The sequence below is a fragment of the Arabidopsis thaliana genome, chromosome 3 (genome assembly GCF_000001735.4).
Source record: "Arabidopsis thaliana chromosome 3, partial sequence".
NCBI classification, from domain to species: domain Eukaryota; kingdom Viridiplantae; phylum Streptophyta; class Magnoliopsida; order Brassicales; family Brassicaceae; genus Arabidopsis; species Arabidopsis thaliana.
In genome coordinates, this window is record NC_003074.8 from 12,192,018 (window position 1) to 12,213,497 (window position 21,480).

Genomic DNA, 21,480 nt, shown 5'->3' on the forward strand with positions numbered 1-21,480 from the left:
ATGCTTGTTGAGGTCGAGTGAAGAGTGAAGGTAAGGGCGATTTGAAGAGATGGAGGTCGAGTGATGATAAGGGTAAGGGTAAGGTATGGTTGGTTGAGAAGAGATGAGGGAGATCTCTTGTCTGTTGGTTAGGAGCGTGGGAGACATAGGGTGCAGTGGTGGGTCTCACGGTTGTCTCTTTGTTCTTAATCATTGCTCTGTCTTCACTAGGAAAACCTGAGGAAATCCGGCAATCCACTGTAAACTTGATAAACTCCCTGTAATACTCTGTAGCTTCTGTTGGTCGAGTATAATAATGATTTAAAAATTTTTGGGTTTTAAACATCACACATACTCGACTGATGTACTCGAATGCAAGGTCTCCACGTGCAACAAAAAGTTTTCAAAATTTTGCACTCCACTGGGCTATACACTCGATCTTCAGGCCTTTTGTAGAGTAAGAGTTTTGAATTTTTACTCTATCTCCACGTTGTTCCTTTGTTACTGAGAACCACAAACACAACTAAAACAAATCAAAAATAACAAGAAAATAAAAATTTATTTACAGAGATAGTCATGGGACTTCCTCCCAAGTGAGCTTGTTTAAAGTCTCTCGCTTGATTAAGAAGAAAATGGGTAATACAGAGGGTCTGCATTGTCCTCTCTGATATCATCATCATATTCAACGTCCTCTCTGGAGAGGTGTGCAGCAGAATACTCAATTCCCCTTTCTTCAAAGTAGGCTTCTTTCTCTCGTGGAGGGTAATCTATCTCTTCGGACCATCTTGAAGTGAACTTTTTTCTTGGGATAATGTCAATCCCGCCTTTAGGCTGAGCTTCCTTTTGCATCTGATTCAGCTTACTCTTAAGTTCCTCAACAATGTGGGCTAGCTCCTCTATAGTTTTTTCTTGTTTATCAGACCTCTTTTTAAGTTCTTTTACGCTCTTAGTCTCAGATCCTTCTCCTGGGATCACTCTATCGTCTTCAGAGGTTTTTCCATCTTCTGTTGACCTTTGTGGAGTTTTGTTGATGTCAAACTGAAGCTTGATGTGATTTCCAAGGTTGAGATTTATTTTCACTTCCCTGACATCTATCACTGCTCCCACTGAGGCTAAGAAAGGTCTTTCCAAGATTAGATGATCCTTATGTTCTTCTTTCAATCTAGCACAACGAAGTTTGTAGGCACTTCCACTCCATTAATTATGACGGGTAAATCTTTTAGCATGCCAAAGGGTTTTCTTGAAGACCTATCCGGAAGGCGGAAAGTCAGGTCACAAGGCATGTACTGAATGAATTCCAACCTCCTTGCCACAGAGAGTGGCATTAAACTGACAGAGGCTCCGAGATCGCACAGGCAATTGCTGAAAGCTAATTCCCCAATGGAACATGGTAGAGTACAAGATCCAGGATCTTCTAATTTTTCTTGAACAATCCTCTTATCAGCAGCTCGAGATGGATTAGCATCACATTCATCATCTGAATCGTGATACATCTTGATCCTTTCCAGTATCAGATTTCTCACATCTTTGTGAGGATCATGAATCACGTTGAGAACTTCCATAAGCGGCATCACTACTTCAATCTCGTTAAGCTGTTTCTCTGCAACAGATTTGTATCTCTCCATCCAGGCTTTCCTGAATTTCCATGGTAAAGCACGTGAGGGTAATGGAGTAGGTTTGAATCGTTTTGCCATTCTCTCAATTATGGCTACTTTCTCTTCCGAGGTGGATTGAATGAGATGGTGAGAACCAGCAGAGTGGTTGAATTCAACAACAGAGACCTTAACCTGAGTAGAAGCCTCTCCTTCTTGAACATCATTGTCCCAGTGATTAAGTTAGGAACATGTCTAGTTGGCAGCTCTCGATCATGGCAGATAGTGATCGCGTTAACAGTTGCATACTCCTTTTGATTCTGTATGGGCTTCCCTGGAAGTCCTGTAACTTTGGGCGCAGAGGTAGATGCTGATTGGCCTTCCAAATATCTGACTTTGGTATTCAATGCCTCCACTTTGGCATTCAGGTCATTGTACCTGCAGTCCATTGAGCTAGATGCTTGTTCTTGTAGCAGCTGTTGTGCCATTTGTTTCATGTTAGCGTCAGGAGCGGGAGGACCTTGGTGTTGTTGAGGTGCAAACCTAGGTGGTGGTTGCTGCTGGTAGTTCCCTGAAATTGCTGCTTGGAAACAAAATCTTGCTTGTAGGGAACAAAAGGTTTGTTATGACCTTGTTGTCGTTGTGGAGGATACACTTGATCCTGAGGATTAGCAATGTTGGTGCTGCGATAAGAGAGGTTGGGGTTGTTAGTCTTGAAGTTGTTGTATCCTTTGTAGCCACTTTGATTATTGATGTAGCTAACTTCTTCTAACTGATTCCCCTCCCCATCTTGGACCTGATACTGCTCGTCATCAACAAGGAAGTGCACATGCTTCTGCTGGCTAAGAAGAATCTTGTCCTGCTTGTCATTCAACGCTTTGATCTCCTTCCTATGTTTGTCATCCGAGTCAGTTGTGCCTCTGATGGTCCTCTCGCAGTCCTTGTTGTAATTATCATTTGATTGAGCTAGGTTCTCAATCAATTCCCATCCTTCTTCAACATCTTTGTTCTGGAAATTTTCATTGCTGGCGGTATCCAGAAGCATTCTGATGCGTGGTAAAACTCCTCTGTATAGAGTGCTGAGTAGAGAGGCTTTCTTGAAGCCATGATGAGGGCATTGGTTGGTGTAACCCTTGAAACGCTCCCATGCTTCACAGAAGCTTTCACCAGTCTTCTGTGAAAAACTAGAAATCTCATTTATGAGTCTTGCAGTTTTGGCGTTGGAGAAGAACTTTGCTAAAAAAGCCTTCTTGCAATCAACCCAGGTGATGATTGAGTCATGGGGCATATTCTTTTCCCATATGTGTGCTTTGTCGCCCAAGAAGAATGGAAACAACCGGAGCTTGAATCCGTCTTCACTGACACCATTGACTTTTGTTAGGTTGCAGAGCCTATCAAATTCATCCAAGTGGTCGAGTAGATCCTCCATTGGTAGACCATGAAATTTGTTCCCCTGAATCATCGAGATGAGACCACTCTTAATCTTGAAGTTGTTGTTCTGGATAGTAGGAGGTGCAATTCCTTTCCTCTGGCGGTGGTCCCGTGGTGCATCTCCAGCACCAATGTTTGGTGGGCCATTCTGTTGATTTTGTTCGTCAGTCATTTCGAGTGGTTGGTGAGGTACAAGGTTTACTGTGTTTCTCCTTTCTCTGAGTTCGCGAGATATGTGGTCGATGTTATCGTTGAAAAGGAGGTTCTGGTTGCCTCTTGATCGAGTATGCGTACAGCAGAGGTGTACCTGGATCTAGAAGACAACAAGAAAAACACACAGTTAGTAACTGAAATAAAAATTGAAAAAGAACTTGATCTAAGAAAGTCTAAAATCTTAAATATAACAAACAAACACCCAATCAGCAACGACGCCAAATTGATAATAGTTTTTTAGTTAATTATCCTAAAACACCAATCATGTCATTGTAGTATTTTAGGTTGTCAATCCAAACGGGTGTGATGCTAGCAATCAAGATACAATCAGAGTTCACAGAGTCAAGCCAAGCAATAACAGGTTTTGAGGTGTTCTAGCAGTCCTAAGTGAAGATGCAGGAAACAGAAATTCAAGTAGAACAGTAAAAAAACTCGACCAACACAGCTTGTTGCAAAGCACTTGATGTGGTCGAGTGACTGGTCGAGTAAAAGACATAAAGTGTAACAGGGATATAAAATGCACACTTATCACCAAACATCAAATTAAACTACGATAACTCAGCTGTTACGGTATAATAACTCAGCATAGCACGATTTGAGCGATGACAAGTTAGCATAACTCAAACGTAAAAAGAATTGAGCGATGAGAAGTCAGTAATTACATCGATTTAACTTATAATTAACTTAATAGATTTATACAGACATAATTCTGGTTATGAATCCTAAAGCGTGAATATTTAGTACAATCACATGCTAAAAATCCCAAAAGACACACACATATGTTCGAAAAAGCCAATCACTGCTACAAAAACCGTACAGCCATCCTTTTCGGTGCTTCATCGAAGATCTCTGTTGCCATCCTAACCCATAGAGCCTGGATATTTGCATCAGTAATGCCATCAAAACAAACACCAAGCAATAAACATTCAAGAATCTTTAACGTGTAAGCGCTGTAGTCCCCTCTGATATGTTTTTGCGGGACCTTTTTCTTGTCCCTCTGCCGGAATGAAAATTGGTCGTATCGTGGCATACGGACTTCAGAAGGAATCGGTTCGTTCATCATCTGTAGAATCATCCTCGTGAACGGCCTACAAGCTTCCAGCATTTTTCCATCGCTCTCGTCTGTATGCTCTTAGCGATGCAATCATAGCAATCGATGTGAGACGTAAGCAAGTTCACGTGAAGGGTCACCAAATGATTACCTCCGGTTGGTGGTTAAGATACAAGTGATCCACATCTGTTATCCACTTCTTCCGCGTTAGGAGTTCTCCAGCCGTACCGTTCATCCACTGTTGATACGCGGTCTCTTTGAAAGAAAACCTCTTTGGTTTGATTTTCCACTGATTGTATTCATTAACCCAATAAGTCGTGAACCAATCTCGTAGGAGCCTCTGGGCGAGGATTTTCATATACGCAGCAATTTGCTGTACAAAAATAAAACTATCCAAGACAAAACACAACATTAACTCAACTGTAACCAAGTAAATTTCAGCCTCAACACCTAAATAAATCAGCCATTATCTACTTTAACTCAGGCAGGACAATACCCTAACTCAAACATAACCAACTACAACTCAGTCTGCACACCAGAATAAACCAGCTATAATTTATTTAACTCAGCCTGAACGACACGATAACTTAGCCATAAAGTAGACAAACTTAGACAAAATATAGCAATAACTTACTTCATCACCAAGCCATCCATATTTTGAATCTGGTCAAAACTTTCTTTCGGTCATGATAACTCTGTAGAACTGCACCTCGTCTATTCCATTTTCCAACGATTTTTTGCTAACAAATAATAAAAGAAAGTTAATATACACAAATAGTGTAAGCATGTCATACTTAACAACTTATTACGGTATAAAGAGCCATACCAGTCGGGACTTGACAAATAATCCTTAAGTTTCTGCAATTTGACTGGATCAATCGGTGCCATAGAATCATAGATTCCTCATGAAGGCAGACAACCCTTCATCATGCAGCTCAGCCCGCTGTCTCCAATTACTGGAAAAGTCATAGTGGTCATTTCATCGAGTTTAATCAATGAACTCCCATCCGGGGACAACTTAACAGTTTTTCTCCTCGCAGCTTTTACTCTCTGCAGCCTCATGGTTTCCTCCTCATCTTCATCAGACTCAGGAAGCAGGCGATTATACTCAGATACAATCTGGTCAGTAACATCAAGTATAGAATCATCATCAGCTACCCTCTCACCATCAGCTTTTTCCTTGGCTTCCTTAGGCTTATTCTTGGGGACAGAAGAAGTATCACCGTCAACTTTTTCCTTGGCTTCCTCAGGCTTATTTTTGGGGCCAGAAGAAGTACCACAGTCAGCTTTTTCCTTGGCTTTTTCCTCAAGTGATTTTGGCTTTTTTATTGTCACCTTTAGAAGCACCTTTGGAGGCACCTTTGTAGGTGGCTTTGTAGCAGCATTTCTTCCTCTTTTGGCTGGCTCTTTCACGATTAGCTCATTTAATATTTTCTCCTTAACATTGCCTTTCTTCTTTGGTGATGTTTTCGCTTTGGAAATTCTCCTCGCCGCCGTCGTAGAGCGTAAACGGCGGGAACCAGGAGACTTCTCAATGAAATCAATATCAGAATTGTTTCCTTCAGTGGCCTTAGCAAATTCTCCATCAAAATTCCTACTAACCCCAACCTCTGCAATATCAGCATCCTTCTCTACCACTACAACTTCTTTCGACTGCATAAACGTAAAGAAAACTCAGGCATTAAATAATGAAAACTCAGGCCTATGTATAAATATAACTCAGCAATAACTAAATAAAAGGTATAACTTAGCCGTATAATATGCAGATAACTAAATAAAAGTTATAACTCAGCCGTATAATATGAAGATAAGTCAGTCGTAACAAAATAAAAAGTAATAACTCAGTCGTATAATATGAAGATAAGTCAGTTGTAACTAAATAAAAAGTAATAACTCAGCCATTAGCTTACCGGAGGAGGACTAGTAACAGATTGGTTATTTGTAGGTTTCCTTTTACCTTTTTGTGTCTGTTGAGTTGGGGGTTTAGGGTAGCCTTGCTGCTCTTTGGTTAAAAACATATCTCTAATTAAACTAGAGTTTAATTCTAAGTCAACTATGCCAGTTTGGCCAGTTAGTCCTACCCCAATGACCTTCAGATGCTCTTTCATCTGTTTGACCTCGTTCTCAATGGATGCAAACCTTCTTTCAAACTTTGCATAAATCCTCGATTCTACTTGATCTCCAATCACCTCCAAACGGGAGGACATTTCTTTGATGTTATTATCAACGGTGTCAAATCTTGAGTTTAAGGGAGAGATTAAGTTGGACACCGCATCCACGAGCGACTGTTCTCCCCGAACATCCTGCTCGTCCTCGTCCTCATCAGATTTGACAGCTACTTCCTTCTTCTTATTCTTCTTCTTCTTTTGTGCATCTTTCTCACGAGAATGAACACCCTCACTGTGAGAGACTTTCTGCTTCTTTGCGGGAGTTTCAGACACATCCGCATCTTTATCTTTTACAAGTTTCTTCTTCTTCTCACTCGTCTTCACATCCCAATAACCTTTAACAAGCTTAGCCTCGTGTATGTCTTCGATCAAGTGATCAAGTGCTAGGTCTTCTAATTCGTCTGGCCAAGTATGAAACAGCTCGCTTAACTCAGCCTTTGGAACCATTTTACGCACACACAGCTACAACACAAGAGATAATAAAACTCATCAGTATGTTTAACTCAGCCATAGTATAACTCAGGCGTCACAGCACATAACTCAGCCATTACAGAACATAACTCAGCCATCACATAACATAACTCAGCCATTACATAACATACTCAGCCGTCATATAACATATTTGCCAAAAAAGAGAACATAACTCAGCCTTCACTGATCATAACTCAGCCGTCACATAACATACTTGACAAAAAAACAGAACATTAACTCAATCATAAGAGAGCATAACTCAACCGTAACATAAATATTTGATAAAAAAACAGAACATAACTCAGTCAATAACTATCATAACAGAGCCAAAACCGTACCTCACCACCATTCACTTATCTTCAGCAATGGCCGATTCTATTATTGCACGAGTACTGTTGCCTCCCCATCTAAGCAACGGAATCTCATCCGCTTTAACTACGTTCCCAAAACGCTCGCCGATGGTGATAATTGAATCATACGCCCAAGCCTGCAACACGAAAGCCATACCACTAACGGTGTACGTCTTGCCAATAGGCCTCAGCAACTTTATAGAAACAACAAGGGCTTCAAATGCTGCCCGACCCCATGGATAAGTCTTCATGGCTTCATCATCAAAAACTCTTTTGGCACTCTCTAATGGTATCCTAGAGTTAGGATGCAAGCCATAAAATCCAATGGATAAAAGAGTCAATAACCCAAACCATCTACGCTTTTTATGAGGCCATGCTCTTCACATTACTAAGCCTTCCGTAAGTTCTTCTAACTTAGGACCTTCACCGGTTGGCGCAGGCAATTCCCTAAAGAACGCTTTGTAGTCCGCTTCAGGCTCAAACTTTTCTGTAGGTAGTGGATCTGTGTTTAATCCCGTGATATGGCGAAATTCGTTCAATCCAAACCTGATGGGTTGACCAGCCACGAGACACCAAAGCTCCTTCTTCAGTATTCTCAACTATCTGCATAGTAGATAATGTAGAGTCTTACGAGACCATACAAAATGACTATCAACAAGCTTAGCAATTAATCCAATCGGTGTCTCTTTCAGTTCATCCCATATATCTTGTCCTATTGATTCTCTAATTGCAAAGAAATCTCCCAGCTTTATGTTGTGATTAATGGCTTTAACCTCCAGATTAGAATCCCCCTATGGGTAAAATCTTGGAGGGTAATCCCTTGCTTGGTCTTCAGACATCTGATAAAACATAAATCAGCCGTAAGCATTCAATAAATCAGCCATAACATAAAATAAACTCAGCCACAGATACCATAACTCAGGCAAAACATAAACCTAACTCAGCCATAGATAACATAACTCAATCATAACATAAACCTATCTCAGCCACACATAACATAACTCAACCATAACATAAATCTAACTTATCCATATCGTAACAGAAACTTAGTCAAACCATAACATAACAACAACTCCATCAAAACATAAACCAAACTCAGCCATAGCATAACAGAAACTCAACCATAACATAAACAAACTCAGCCGTCATATAACAAAAACTCAGCCACGGATGTAAGGTTAAACCATAACTCAATCACATCATATAACAAACTCAGACACAAATGAATTGATAAATCATAAATCAGTCGATAAACAAACAGTAACTCAGCCATCAAATCAAATAGATCTAACAAATCGGCCACCATATGTCAATCAACAACGACGTAAAAACCAGCTTTAAGCATCGTTAAAAACCATCGTTAAGCATCGGAAAACGATTTCAGTGACGGGAATCACTTGCGATTGAACTTAGAAGTCGAATTCTTGTCGGAAAATTCGAAATAAAGTTTGGAAACATACTTACCGGAACTTAGAGAAGTTCAGTTCAAATGCGACAGCGACATGGATGTGACTTCACGATACCAGAAATGCGACTCCGGCGTAAGAATTTCGGCCGGAACAGACAAGAAAAGAGAAAACGGCGAAGGAATTACGGTAAAGAGTTCGTTCCATCGAGAGAGAAAGAAAGCGACAGGTTTTTTTCCGCTGATGAACAGTAAAATGCCAAAAGAAATGAAACCGAAAAGTTATGCGGTTTCAGATGAGTAATGACGTGGATTATATTGATGACATGGATTGATGACATGTATAATTAGTGTTTTTTAATTTAATATTTAGTTAAAAATGAATTAAAAATAATATTTAATTAAAACTCATCAAAAATGTTAACTGTAACTACACAAGTACTGAAAATATGTGAATAATAAAAAAAAAGATGTGTTTTATTCTAGGAATAAACATACAATTGTGTTCTATCCTAGTAATTATTTTACAAATTATTCCATGCAACGTACGTATGCTTTGTGAAAAAACAAAAAACGTATGCTTTGTGCTAATTAATACGTTCAAAAGTTTATAGATAGACTAAAACCTTATCAATGGTATTCCGGACGTGTTGTATATCTCTAAGCACATGAATGAAACTAAAAAATCATGTGAAGTGCAAAATTGAAGGAATTTAAACGAAGAGTTAATAAATCATTGAAAAAATAGAGGATGAAGGTACGATACCATTTGGTTATTGGTTAATGGCGGCAGAGACGGACTGAGATTATGGGAGAAGAACCATCATCGCGATGATGGGAGGTGGCCGTACGTGCCACATTATGGACTTATGGATGGAGTGTTAGGGTGAAGAGACCTAACTGAAAGAGAAGAAGCATAAGAAGAAGAAATGGGTAGTCAAATTTTTGTTGCCATTTTTGTTTTAAGGAAAGTCAACGAGTAATTAAAGTGGGTTTGAACAGAATAATTTTTTTTTTTTGTGGTTTTAACTTTTAAGTGAAAATTAATGAGTAATTTTAAGAGGTTTGTTAATGTGTGATATGTCTATAATTTGCATGATTTAGGCATTCATTCTTCACCACTTTGTCATTGTTTCATCCACAAATCATCTCATTAGGAGTCGTTTTAGTGTGTTTTACATACTTAGGACGATTTTGCATTAGGATTGCATGTGCATGGCATATTTGGTTGTTTTCAGGTACTTTGGATGTTTTTGGAGTTCAAACAGAGGAAAAACAGAACATGAAGTCAGAATGCCCAATGACGCCTTCAGCAAAAATACTCTATCGCAGCCTCAGAGCCCTGCTAGGGCCAATCACTCTATCGCAACCCCGGAGAAGCAAGCAGCTCAGTTTCACTCAATCGCGAAGCCGGAGGAATCATCCCATCAGAACTACTCGATCACCACTCAACCACCAGGAAGCCTATCTGCTCTTTCTGCACTCAACCAGACAAGCTGAGAACTAAGAAGAGAAGAGAAGCCGAAGAAACCACTCGATCACCAAATCATGACATCCACTCGATCGCACTCGATCACAGGGTCACTGGACCATTCAATCTCGACTTCACTACTCGATCGCAAGACGGAGCCCTTGAAGTCCAGTTTGATCAATGACATACTCGATCACTGGGAAGCTCATTTCAGCCCGTCAGATGCCAATGACACATTCGGTCGCGGGATCATGACGTGATGATTCGCTATATATTTAGTTTCCTTATTTGTTTCATTTCTCGCTTATATAAACTGCCTCTAGGGTTTTTCCGAGGGCATCCGCTATTATCCGTTATTATCTCGCTTTTACATTTTCGCAACTTTGATAGCCGCAGTGTTTCTCCTGCAACTTTGTATTTTCACTTTCAAGTATTTGATATTCAGTTTTCGTTTAAGTCTTTCGTCATTTCTGTTATCATGTTTTTAATCGTTGCTTTGCTATTGTCTTTGATTATGTCTGAGTAGTGAACTGTATTTCTGAGGATGGGATAGAATAGTTGTGGTTTACTTGGTCGTTTTAGGTGGTTGAGTTTTGAATACTAGAATCCCTTCTGGATTAGTTGCGCTTATTCCTTGTTTCATTGGCTAATGTGGAGTATGAGTCCAGACGTCCAACGCTCAGGAGGCGTTTAATGGGCGTTGGATCCTATTAATTCTAGAGATATCTGACTCTACCCCAAGGGATTGGCTGTAGAGAGGGTATTGACTTTAACATGTTGATTCGATAATGCCTGCTTAGTTAGAGATCGCTAAAGGGATTTAGGTCAGTGTCTAGCTTTACTTGAGGATTTCTATCACGGGAGTGAATTAATCTGTTGTTGAACTTGTTGTCTAGGGATAGCTTCTGTGAAGTTTTGTCAACCGCCTGAATAGATTAAGTAGACCATACTATTGGATTACCCCATCCTTAGGAATCGTTTATCCATTTGATTGCCTGTTAACATTTCTGCTTTGTCATTCACTTGCCTGCTATTGCCATTTCTGCTTTTAGTTTCATTTCATTTCTGTTATTGCATACTAGGACTGTTAGAACCAACCAACTTTCTACGTGGCTTGACTTAGAGCTTTCTGATCATATCTCATCTGTTTGCATCACACTGGATTGGATTGACATCCTAAAATACTACAACGATAGGATAGTATTTTAGGGATTAATTGAGTAAAATCCTACTATCAATTTGGCGCCGTTGCCAGTTTGGTGTTTGTTTGCTATATTTGAGATCATTAGAAACGTTAAGATCAAGTTCGTTTTTGTTACACACGTTACTAACATTGTGCCTTTTCTGTCTTTGTGTTTTAGGTACCTTGCAACCTGCTTTATAGACGCATCTCTGATTCGTCTGTTATAGCCCGGCTGCTATCTGTTGCATGCATACACGGTCAGAAAGAAATCAGAACCTCCTATTCAACGATAACATCGACCGTATTGCTCGCCAACTAAGAGAACAGACAGAAACCGACACAATGGCTGACGTTGTAGATGAGCAAGAGCAACCTACCAACATTGGTGCTGGTGACTTCCCTCACAACCACAACCAGCGTCATGGAATTGATCCACCTCCAGTACAGAACAACAACTTTGAGATCAAAAGCGGTCTCATTGCTATGGTTCAGGGGAACAAGTTTCATGGCCTGCCAATGGAGGATCCGCTAGATCATCTTGACGAGTTTGAAAGGCTCTATGGCCTTACTAAAATCAATGGAGTTAGTGAAGATGGTTTCAAGCTTCGCTTGTTTCCATTCTCACTTGGAGATAAAGCCCATCTGTGGGAAAAGACGCTACCCCAGAATTCAATCACAGCCTGGGATGACTGCAAAAAGGCCTTCTTGGCAAAATTCTTTTCCAACTCCAGAACTGCAAGACTCCGGAATGAGATATCCGGATTCACTCAGAAGCAAAATGAAAGCTTCGGTGAAGCTTGGGAGCGCTTTAAGGGGTATCAAACCAAATGCCCTCATCACGGATTTAAGCAAGCTTCTCTTCTCAGCACACTCTATAGAGGCGTCTTGCCTAAGATAAGGATACTGCTTGACACCGCTTCAAATGGGAATTTTTTAAAGAAGGATGTTGAAGAAGGATGGGAGCTAGTTGAAAACTTTGCTCAGTCGGATGGCAATTACAATGAAGACTATGACAGAAGTATCCGCACCAGTTCTGACTCTAATGACAAGCACGACAGAGAGATGAAAGCTCTCAATGACAAACTAGAAAAAATCGTCCAAATGCAGCAGAAACATGTTCACTTCATCTCTGAAGATGAACCATTCCCAGTACAAGAGGGGGAGAAAGATCAGTGGGCTGAAATCAGCTATGTTCAGAATCAAGGTGGCTACAACAAGGGGTATAATTATTATAGACCAAACCCAAATCTTTCATATAGAAGCACCAATGTCGCCAACCCTCAGGACCAAGTCTACGCTCAGCAGCAGCAGCAGCAGAACCAACCCAAACCGTTTGTTCCTTACAACCAAAACCAAGGGTTCATTCCAAAGCAGCAGTTTCAAGGAGGATATCAACAACAGCAGCCACAACCTGGTTTCACACCACAACAACAACATGCACCTGCGCCTCAGAATTCAGACATAATGATTATGCTCCAGCAGCTCATTCAAGGACAAGCCACAGGAGCAATGGAAATCGCTAAGAAGTTATGTGAAGTAAACAACAAAATCGACCGACAAGGCGTCGAACTTAACAACAAGTCCGAATCAATGAGCACTAGGATGAGATATGTGGAAGGCATCCTTGCATCACCATCTGTTAACAAAAACCCATGCCAGCTTCCAGGGAACGCAATCCAAAATCCAAAGGAGTATGCCACTGTCCATGCCATCACTATCACACATGATCGAGAGCTGCCAACTCGATATGTCCCTACATCAAGCACTGAGGACAGTGTAATTCTACATGGGGAGGATTTTTATCAAGATGATGTTTTGGCTAACAACACAATCGAAGAGCCCATACTCACCAGTCAATCCACTCGACCACAAGCTTCCCCAGCTACTCACTTTGTTGAAAAACCGGAAGCTGCAAAGACCAAAGACACAGTCTTCGTGCCACCCCCTTACAAACCTCCGCTTCCATTCCCTGGTCGTTTTAAGAAAGTTCTGGTTGCAAAATATCGAGCCCTCCTTGAAAAACAGATAAAGGATATGCCTTTAGTGGCCTATCTTGCACTAATACCTGACGAGCACAAGTACGTGAAAGACCTGATTACAGAAAAGATCAAAAGAAGTCCAAGGAATGGTGGTATTAAGTCATGAGTGCAGTGCTATCACTCGGCAGAAGATTGTTCCAGAAAAGTTGGAAGATCCAGGATCTTTTACTCTACCTTGCTCCATTAGGCAATTGACTTTCAGCAATTGTCTATGTGATCTAGGAGCCTCAGTCAGCATAATGCCACTCTCTGTGGCAAGGAAGCTGGGATTCGTTCAGTACAAGCCTTCTGACCTAACCTTGATTCTTGCTGATAGGACTTCAAGGAGACCTTTTGGCCTGTTAGAGGATGTGCAAGTAATGATTAATGGAGTAGAGGTCCCTACTGATTTTGTTGTGCTTGAGATGGATGAAGAATCTAAGGATCCTCTAATCTTAGGAAGACCTTTCTTGGCTTCAGCTGGAGCAGTCATAGATGTTAAGCAAGGAAACATTAATCTTAATCTTGGGGAGGATTTCAAAATGAAGTTTGAAATCAGGGACACTATGAAGAAGCCAACAATAGAAGGACAAAGCTTCTTAGTTGAAGAAATGGGTCAGCTAGCTAATGAACTGCTAGAGGAGCTTACTGACAAAGATCACCTTCAAACTGCTTTGACCAAAAGTAATGAAGCTGGATTTCTCTCTTGTGAGACCTTGAGCTATGAGATGTCAATAGACTCACACAACGAAGTACCAGGATCAAAGATCTTTAAAGGTGTCATTGCGTCAGAAACAGAGGATGTTACATTGAACGAGGAAGGCTCAACTGATACTCGACTAGAATGCTCAACCAAACAGCTAGAGTCAAGCGTGAGGGCATCAAATGATTGGTTAGAACTCAAGGAGAGGTCAAATTGGCACGACACAGCTATAAGAGAGCTAACACACACTGTGAAAGAGCTGAAGGATCAAGCCAAAGAGCTCCATAGGAAAGCCAACCAAGCTCCACTCAACATCAAGGACGTCCCAAATGATGAAGTTATTCCTATGGTTAGAAAAGAAGGATGTGAATTCACATCAAAACAGTCTAGAAAAGACCACTATCCAGTTGATGAAAAAGGAGCTTACCAAGAAAGGGTCATTGAGTACTCAATTACAGACTTGTCACGAGAGCATGCTGAATTTGATGTTGTATCTACGAAGGAAGGAGAGGAGACGTCAGTTCTACTCTATCACCCTCCTTGAGCCTAATGAGTGTGAGGAGTCAAGCTAGAGACTTAAAACAAGCTCACTTGGGAGGAAGTCCCATGTCTATCCTTGTATATAGTTTTTATTTTTGTTACTTTTGATTTGTTTTGGTTTTGTTTTTGATTCTCAGGAAATGAAAAACAGCTGGAGCAACAACAGGGATGCAACTAAGTGTTCAAATAAAAAAATTCAAATTTTTGATGAATCAGTCTATCGCAAGACGAGAGTAAAAGCTCGAGAGTGCGATCTAGTGGTTTTGGGACAACATCATTCTCAACGACAATGTCATACCACTCGATCGCAACATGGCAATGGTGTGATCAAGTGGTCTCCTAGTGGAATTGCCCAAACCAGTTAATCGCAAGGAGAAGTGAAAACGCCCGACATGACTTCAATGACAACCCGCCTGAAGACATGTCATCCAGCCACCATGACATTGCTCTGCCAAGGCAATTCACCTAAAACATAAGGACCACACCGTTCTACAAGTTTCCCGTCTCATGAGCCAATGGAAAACAAGAGGAGGAAGAGTGCTAAAACTGTACATTCATCAAGCAAAGGCCGGATAATGTCGGGCTGGAGAACACATGAGTGTCATGCTCCACAACCTACTGGGTTGCGATCGAGCTTAATGACGAGGAGATGGCGGAGCCACATCAAGAACCTGTCATGCATGCTGAGTACACTCAAGCAGATATGGATGACTACATCTCCAGGACATTATACTGAGGTAACACACTAAAACCCTTTGTAAATACCGCTTTTGTTTTTGTCTCTGTGTTTATCTTGAATTCTTTCACAAATTTTGATTACACAAGGGACTGTGTAATTTAAGTTTGGGGGAGGGTTCAAGACGTATTTGACTTGTTTTTTGTGAATATCATTTGAGTCTGCATATCATCTAAGTCATAGAAAAAAACAAAAAAAAATTTGAATTTTTTTGAAAATGAATTCCACAAAAACAGAGTGATCATTTAGTTGCATTACATCTAGAATCGAGTCTAGAGTGTTTCATATAGGATTGTTGCATATGCATAGGGAATAATGAGGAAATAGCCTTGTAAGCATGATGATTCACTAAAATGAGTTATTAGTTATCTGAGGCATTTGAATGACTTTGAAGTAAAACCGCACCATGTTCTATAGAAACCACTCGATGCATGTCATGACACCTTCCCTGTCAATTTGAACTTGAATCTGACTTATAATTATCATGTTTGCATCATTTTTGAACTCGTGGATAGAATACATATTTGGATTTTCTTTCACTTATTCACCACTCTTGTTAATCCAAGTAGCTGCTTCTATTATTGGAGTAGTTTTCCCACCCTTAACCAACCCTTCTTTCAAGCCATGTTATTTTGTGAGAGCATGTGAGGCCTATTTTCAGGATTGAGCTTGGTAGAACGTGTTAGGTTTGAGCCGACAAGAGTAGTATCTCATGTAGTTCCAATCCACGTTTTCAGACTTGGTAGGACTAGGTGGGAACTTATTTGGGGATTGAGATTGAGTGTGAAAAGAAAAAGAAAGAAAAAAAATGGGTTAGAGTCTTTAGGAGAAGGAAGCTGAAAATCATATTGTGGTCTAGTGAATGTTTGGGAAGCATAGAATTGTTAAGATATGCTCTAAAAAAATAGATGGCAACAAAAACAGAAAAAGAAAAAAAATGATAAGAGCCATAAGAGTTTAAGAAAAACCCAATTCACTAGACTAGACTCATAGAGTTTAAGAAAAGCTTCTCCTTAAGAACAAGAGCTAAAGAAAAGAAAAGGAACATTGATCCAAGAAAAAATCGAAACATGCCTTTAGTGCAAAAGGGTAGACTTAAGATCATTATTGGGTTTAGAGATAGGACCATCTACTTGTTATTCACGGTTTATGTCATTGGGTAGATAGGGTGCTATTCTTGTATGCATAGGTTGGCACTTACCTTTAGGATTCTTCTAAAGCTCAGTCCTTTTTCATTGAGAGTCCCCTGCTATTAAATTCTGAACCACTAAAAAGGGAACATTTTTGTCTCATAACCTGTCATTAGCCAAATGAGTTCACTAGTGATGCATATCTTGATTCATGTTTTTGAACTTAATGAATGTTAAAGGGATTGGTTGATCTTGACGCATTGTGCATTTGAGTGTAGGTTTGGATCATAACAGAGCATGGCTAAAGTTTTTAAGTAGAAGTCGATCACCTCGCATCTTAGAACTGTTAGCTGGTACATTGATCTTAATTGTCATATCTCATGCTTTGGTTCTGAATCCCCAACTTCAAACCTCTCCTTCTGCTTATGTCTTCTTGTTTGCTTGAGGGCAAGCAAAGACTAAGTTTGGGGAAGTTGATATGTCTATAATTTGCATGATTTAGGCATTCATTCTTCACCACTTTGTCATTGTTTCATCCACAAATCATCTCATTAGGAGTCGTTTTAGGGTGTTTTACATACTTAGGACGATTTTGCATTAGGATTGTATGTGCATGGCATATTTGGTTGTTTTCAGGTACTTTGGATGCTTTTGGAGTTCAAACAGAGGAAAAACAGAACATGAAGTCAGAATGCCCAATGACGTCTTCAGCAAAAATACTCTATCGCAGCCTCGGAGCCATGCCAGGGTAAATCACTCTATCACAACCCCGGAGAAGCAAGCAGCTCAGTTTCACTCAATCGCGAAGCCGGAGGAATCACCCCATCAGAACTACTCGATCACCACTCCACCACCAGGAAGCCTATCTGCTCTTTCTGCACTCAACCAGACAAGCTAAGAACAAAGAAGAGAAGAGAAGAAGAAACCACTCGATCACCACATCATAACATCCACTCGATCGCACTGGATCACAGGGTCGCTGGACCATTCAATCTCGACTTCACTGCATCTCACTCGATCGCAAGACGGAGCCCTTGAAGTCCAGTTTGATCAATGACATACTCGATCACTGGGAAGCTCATTTCAGCCCGTCAGATGCCAATGACATATTCGGTCGCGGGATCATGACGTGAAGAACGTTTAAGTTCTCGCTTATATCACTACAAGAAAACAGGTGATAAACGACTTACACGGCAGTTGCATAGTAGTCGTAAAAAATGATAATACGACTAATCAGCGACTAACGACGTTAGTCATTATTACATAGTCGCTGAATGAGATAGTCGTGAATTAGTCGTTGATCGACGACTATATTACGACAATAACACAATCAGTAAACAATGGTCGTTGTATAGTCGTATCGTATTGGCGACTATTTAACGACCATAGCACGATTAATTGTCCTGTACGAAGCGTGTGAAACACGTGGTCGTATAATAGTCGTATAATTGTTTCCGACGATTGGACGACTAATTCTATCAATGTAAGGAAATAATTCTCGTAGTCATATAATAGTCGTATAATGTTTTACGACTATTATAGGTCTCGTGGACGATTATATTGTGACTAGGTGTCTTAGTCGGATAATAATCGGTAATTAGTGTGACTATTAAACGACTATTTTACGTCTAATTTGCTACCTAAATACGACTACTGAGCGACTACTTGTTTTGTCCGAATAAGAATTTGGTCATCGATTGTTGGGTTTCTTGTTTCTTGTTTGTTGGTTATCGATTGTTGTTTTCTTGTTTTCTTGTTTTCTCCTTTTTTATTTGAAATGCTAAAAAGATGAAAAGACTTGTATATATAGAAAATCAAGTACAAATACACATACAATTATCTTGTTTATTACACAAACAACTTATTCAAATAAACATATGTTCAAGTAGAGTTTGGGCAAAGATAATCTAAGGATCATTAGGTGGAGGACTTGGTATACGTTCTATGGTTGTGGTAGAGTGACTTGCCATGAAGTCCAAGAACTGCGGATCGGTTTGGCGGAGATACTTCTCGACTAAAGACAATTGCTCGAGCTTGTCCTTTTGCTCAGCTGTGACTCGGGATGACTCAGCTTCTCGGGCAGCAATCTCAGCATCTCTCTTCTCATTATATGCAGCCTGCTCTTCTATTTTCCTTTGAGCTTCCTACAGCCGTTCTTCTAGGGCTTGAAAGGATGATGAGGAACCGGAGTGATTGCGGTTGGCGCTGCCTAGAGTGTCTTTTAGACATCCTAGTCCATAAGGATTGCCTCTTGAATCCTTTTCTGTGGACTGCAAGAAATAGAGAAGAAGCTCATTAGTGACAGAATATTAATTGGACTCTAAGACTCATAATTATACTAAAACATCTTACCTCGAGAAAGATGGCTGTATAATCATCTAGTGTGAGCTCCGGAGGTCGTGAAGAGCCATCAGAGACAGCAGAAGCAGACGCCTCTAGTGCTGACAGCCTATCTCTCACATTCTGCTGATAAGCTTGAGCAATCTTCTCCGACTTCTGATCAACAAATGAGCCATCCGACTTAGTGTGTGTTTCGATGAACACCTCACCAAGATGGACCGGTCTTCCCAACTTCTCTTCCTGCAAACACAAATCAATATCAACAGTAGTCACTAGACATAAGAACTCAACATACTCACAAGAAAACAGACTATATTGGATTGAAAACAGAAAACAGAAAACTCTAACTTATGAGAATCTGCAGAAACACTTACCAATTCATCTTGGATTTCTTGAAAAGATTTTGGCCCAGAGTAGTGGACGTGAGGACCGATACCGTTACGGTCAGAGAGACGAGCTTTGGAATAGGTCCGACTCCTTTTCTGTGCTGCTTCTGTGTCCCAGTAAGCACACATTGTTCCCCACAGCGTTTCTCCAATCCATGGAGGCTGCTCTCGAGTTGTCCTTGCGGTGCTAACCATGTCCTTCAAGCGCCTCTTGACGATCTCATTGAAGTAATACTGGACTGTCCCTGTTAGTAAGGGATCCCAGTGGTGAGTTTTCTACAAAAAAAAGGAAGAAGTTAGTGAAACTACATAAACTTAACTTGAACAAGAGCAGATATAGAGGAAGCTTACCGCAAACTCTAAAAATAATCTTTCTCTTTTATCAACTGGAACACATGACCAGTTATAGAAGGGAGCATCGAATTTTTGTAAGAAAATTCTAGTGATCTTCCTAACCAAGCGAGATCCTCTGTCTCGAGTAAACCTCCAAACACATGCAACAAAGAAAGAAGTAAACATGTTACAAAAGTGAACAAAATTATTTTCCCAAAAGAAATACAAGTCACACACGACTATAAACCATGTTCCACAATAGTACTGTCTCAACAATATAGCATCATTCACAATCAAAGCATCATCATGATAATAGGTTTTTAAGATCAATTAATCCTAAAGCACTATCATGTCGTTGTAGTACTGAAGGTTGTCAATCCAAATGGGTGTGATGCTAACAATCAAGATGTGATCAGAAGTCACTAAGTCAAGCCAAGCAATAACAGGTTTTGGTGTGTTCTAGCAGTCCTAAGTGAACATGCAGAAAACAGAAAATCAAACAGAAACAGTAGAACACTCGACCAACACAGCTCTTTGCAGAGCACTGAGTGAGGTCAGCTCTTTGCAGAGCACTGAGTGAGGTCGAGTGAATGGTCGAGTAACAGACAGAAAATGGAACAGGGTACTCGATTGCACAGTCTGTTGCCAGACAACTGGGTGGTCGAGTACCAGGTCGAGTAACAGTAAAGAATTGCAGAAACTAAGCAACAGGTGACAGGATGCAGTAAACAGCAGTAGAGTAAACAATAAAATCAATCAGACAAAGAATTCCTAAGGATGGGGTAATTGAGTAGTTTCGTTTCCTCAGTTTACAGGTGATTGACATGCTCAATAAATTAACCCTAGACAACAAGTTCATTAACCAAATCTAAGTGCCACCGCAACAGAGACTCTCAAGCTAACCTAGTCCCAGACTCAATCACCATTGACGAGAGCTAACCTAACAGGCATTATGAATCAACAAGTTAAAGCCAAAACGCTCCCTGCAACCAATACCTTGGTACAGGGTCACGAATCTCTGGAATTAGTGGTTCAGACATTTCATCGAACACCTTTTGGGCGCGGAAATGTCTGGGCTCAAATTCCAGTTGATCAGAAAGCAATAGGCATTAAGAACAACTAATCCAGAAGGGATCTATCAATCAATACTCAATCACCTAGCATACTGAGAATTCTACACTACTCTAACCCATCCTCAGAAACCTATTCACTACTCAGACATCATGACAAAAAGCATAAACGTTGAACAGGTTGAAGACATGATAACAGCAGTATGATAACAGAATGAACAACAGTAAACGAAAATCAAGAACAGAAACAGAATACTGAATACTGAATAGATAAAGAGAAATCCGGATTACAAAAAGTCTAGAGCACAAGGTCTGCGGAAATAAAAACTAGGTAAAAACTTCTTGTTCTCGAAAATGAGAAGTACATGCTACTTATAGCCAAATATCCCGAAACCCTAATACTCAAAACGACGAAGTATTTGGACGGGTTAAGCACTGTACTCGACCAACGTGGTCGAGTGAATAGCTGGAGTCTTCTTTTCTTCCTTGTGCTCGAGTGTCTGGTTGAGTGCAGAATGAAGAAGGCTCTGAAGCTTGTCATCGAGTATGCAGTCGAGTGGTGTGATGGAGGTACTCGACCTCTAGGTAGAGTGAGGAGGTCGAGTGGTTGTCTGATGATGGAGGTGAAGACACTCGTCCTCATGGTCGAGTGAAGTGATCGAGTGACTGTCTGGTGATGAGATGATGGCACTCGACCTCGGGGTCGAGTGGTGGTTGAATTGGTGATGTCCTCTACTCGACCTGTTGGTCGAGTGGTCTCTTGAGATCTTGAAGCTCCTACTCGACCTCTGGGTCGAGTGGTTTGTCATGATCAGGTCCGCTCCTTCCAGATAGCTCGTCAACAGCTCCAAATCACCTGAAATCAACGCAAATATGCAACATGCATGCAAAACTATCCTAAACATGCAAA

General features: G+C 40.6%; 8 pseudogenes across 8 annotated transcripts; 3 read left to right on the plus strand and 5 right to left on the minus strand.

The window, feature by feature from the left end:
• Positions 1-600: 600 nt before the first annotated feature.
• On the minus strand, positions 601-3,291 carry AT3G30630 (annotated as a pseudogene; the record flags this gene model as incomplete). Its single annotated transcript has 1 exon — positions 601-3,291.
• Positions 3,292-4,017: 726 nt separating this feature from the next.
• AT3G30640 lies at positions 4,018-6,881 on the minus strand (annotated as a pseudogene; the record flags this gene model as incomplete). The annotated part of the gene is made up of 6 exons: positions 4,018-4,344; positions 4,418-4,639; positions 4,976-5,006; positions 5,093-5,168; positions 5,268-5,892; positions 6,177-6,881.
• A 373-nt stretch (positions 6,882-7,254) lies between these two features.
• AT3G30645 lies at positions 7,255-7,864 on the minus strand (annotated as a pseudogene; the record flags this gene model as incomplete). The annotated part of the gene is made up of 3 exons: positions 7,255-7,549; positions 7,640-7,731; positions 7,802-7,864.
• A 919-nt stretch (positions 7,865-8,783) lies between these two features.
• Positions 8,784-10,160, plus strand: AT3G30650 (annotated as a pseudogene; the record flags this gene model as incomplete). The annotated part of the gene is made up of 2 exons: positions 8,784-8,890; positions 9,899-10,160.
• A 1,400-nt stretch (positions 10,161-11,560) lies between these two features.
• On the plus strand, positions 11,561-14,579 carry AT3G30655 (annotated as a pseudogene; the record flags this gene model as incomplete). The annotated part of the gene is made up of 1 exon: positions 11,561-14,579.
• A 511-nt stretch (positions 14,580-15,090) lies between these two features.
• AT3G30660 lies at positions 15,091-15,324 on the plus strand (annotated as a pseudogene; the record flags this gene model as incomplete). Its single annotated transcript has 1 exon — positions 15,091-15,324.
• A 3,024-nt stretch (positions 15,325-18,348) lies between these two features.
• Positions 18,349-19,686, minus strand: AT3G30663 (annotated as a pseudogene; the record flags this gene model as incomplete). Its single annotated transcript has 1 exon — positions 18,349-19,686.
• Positions 19,687-20,465: 779 nt separating this feature from the next.
• AT3G30665 lies at positions 20,466-21,379 on the minus strand (annotated as a pseudogene; the record flags this gene model as incomplete). Its single annotated transcript has 1 exon — positions 20,466-21,379.
• Between the last annotated feature and the right edge of the window lie 101 nt (positions 21,380-21,480).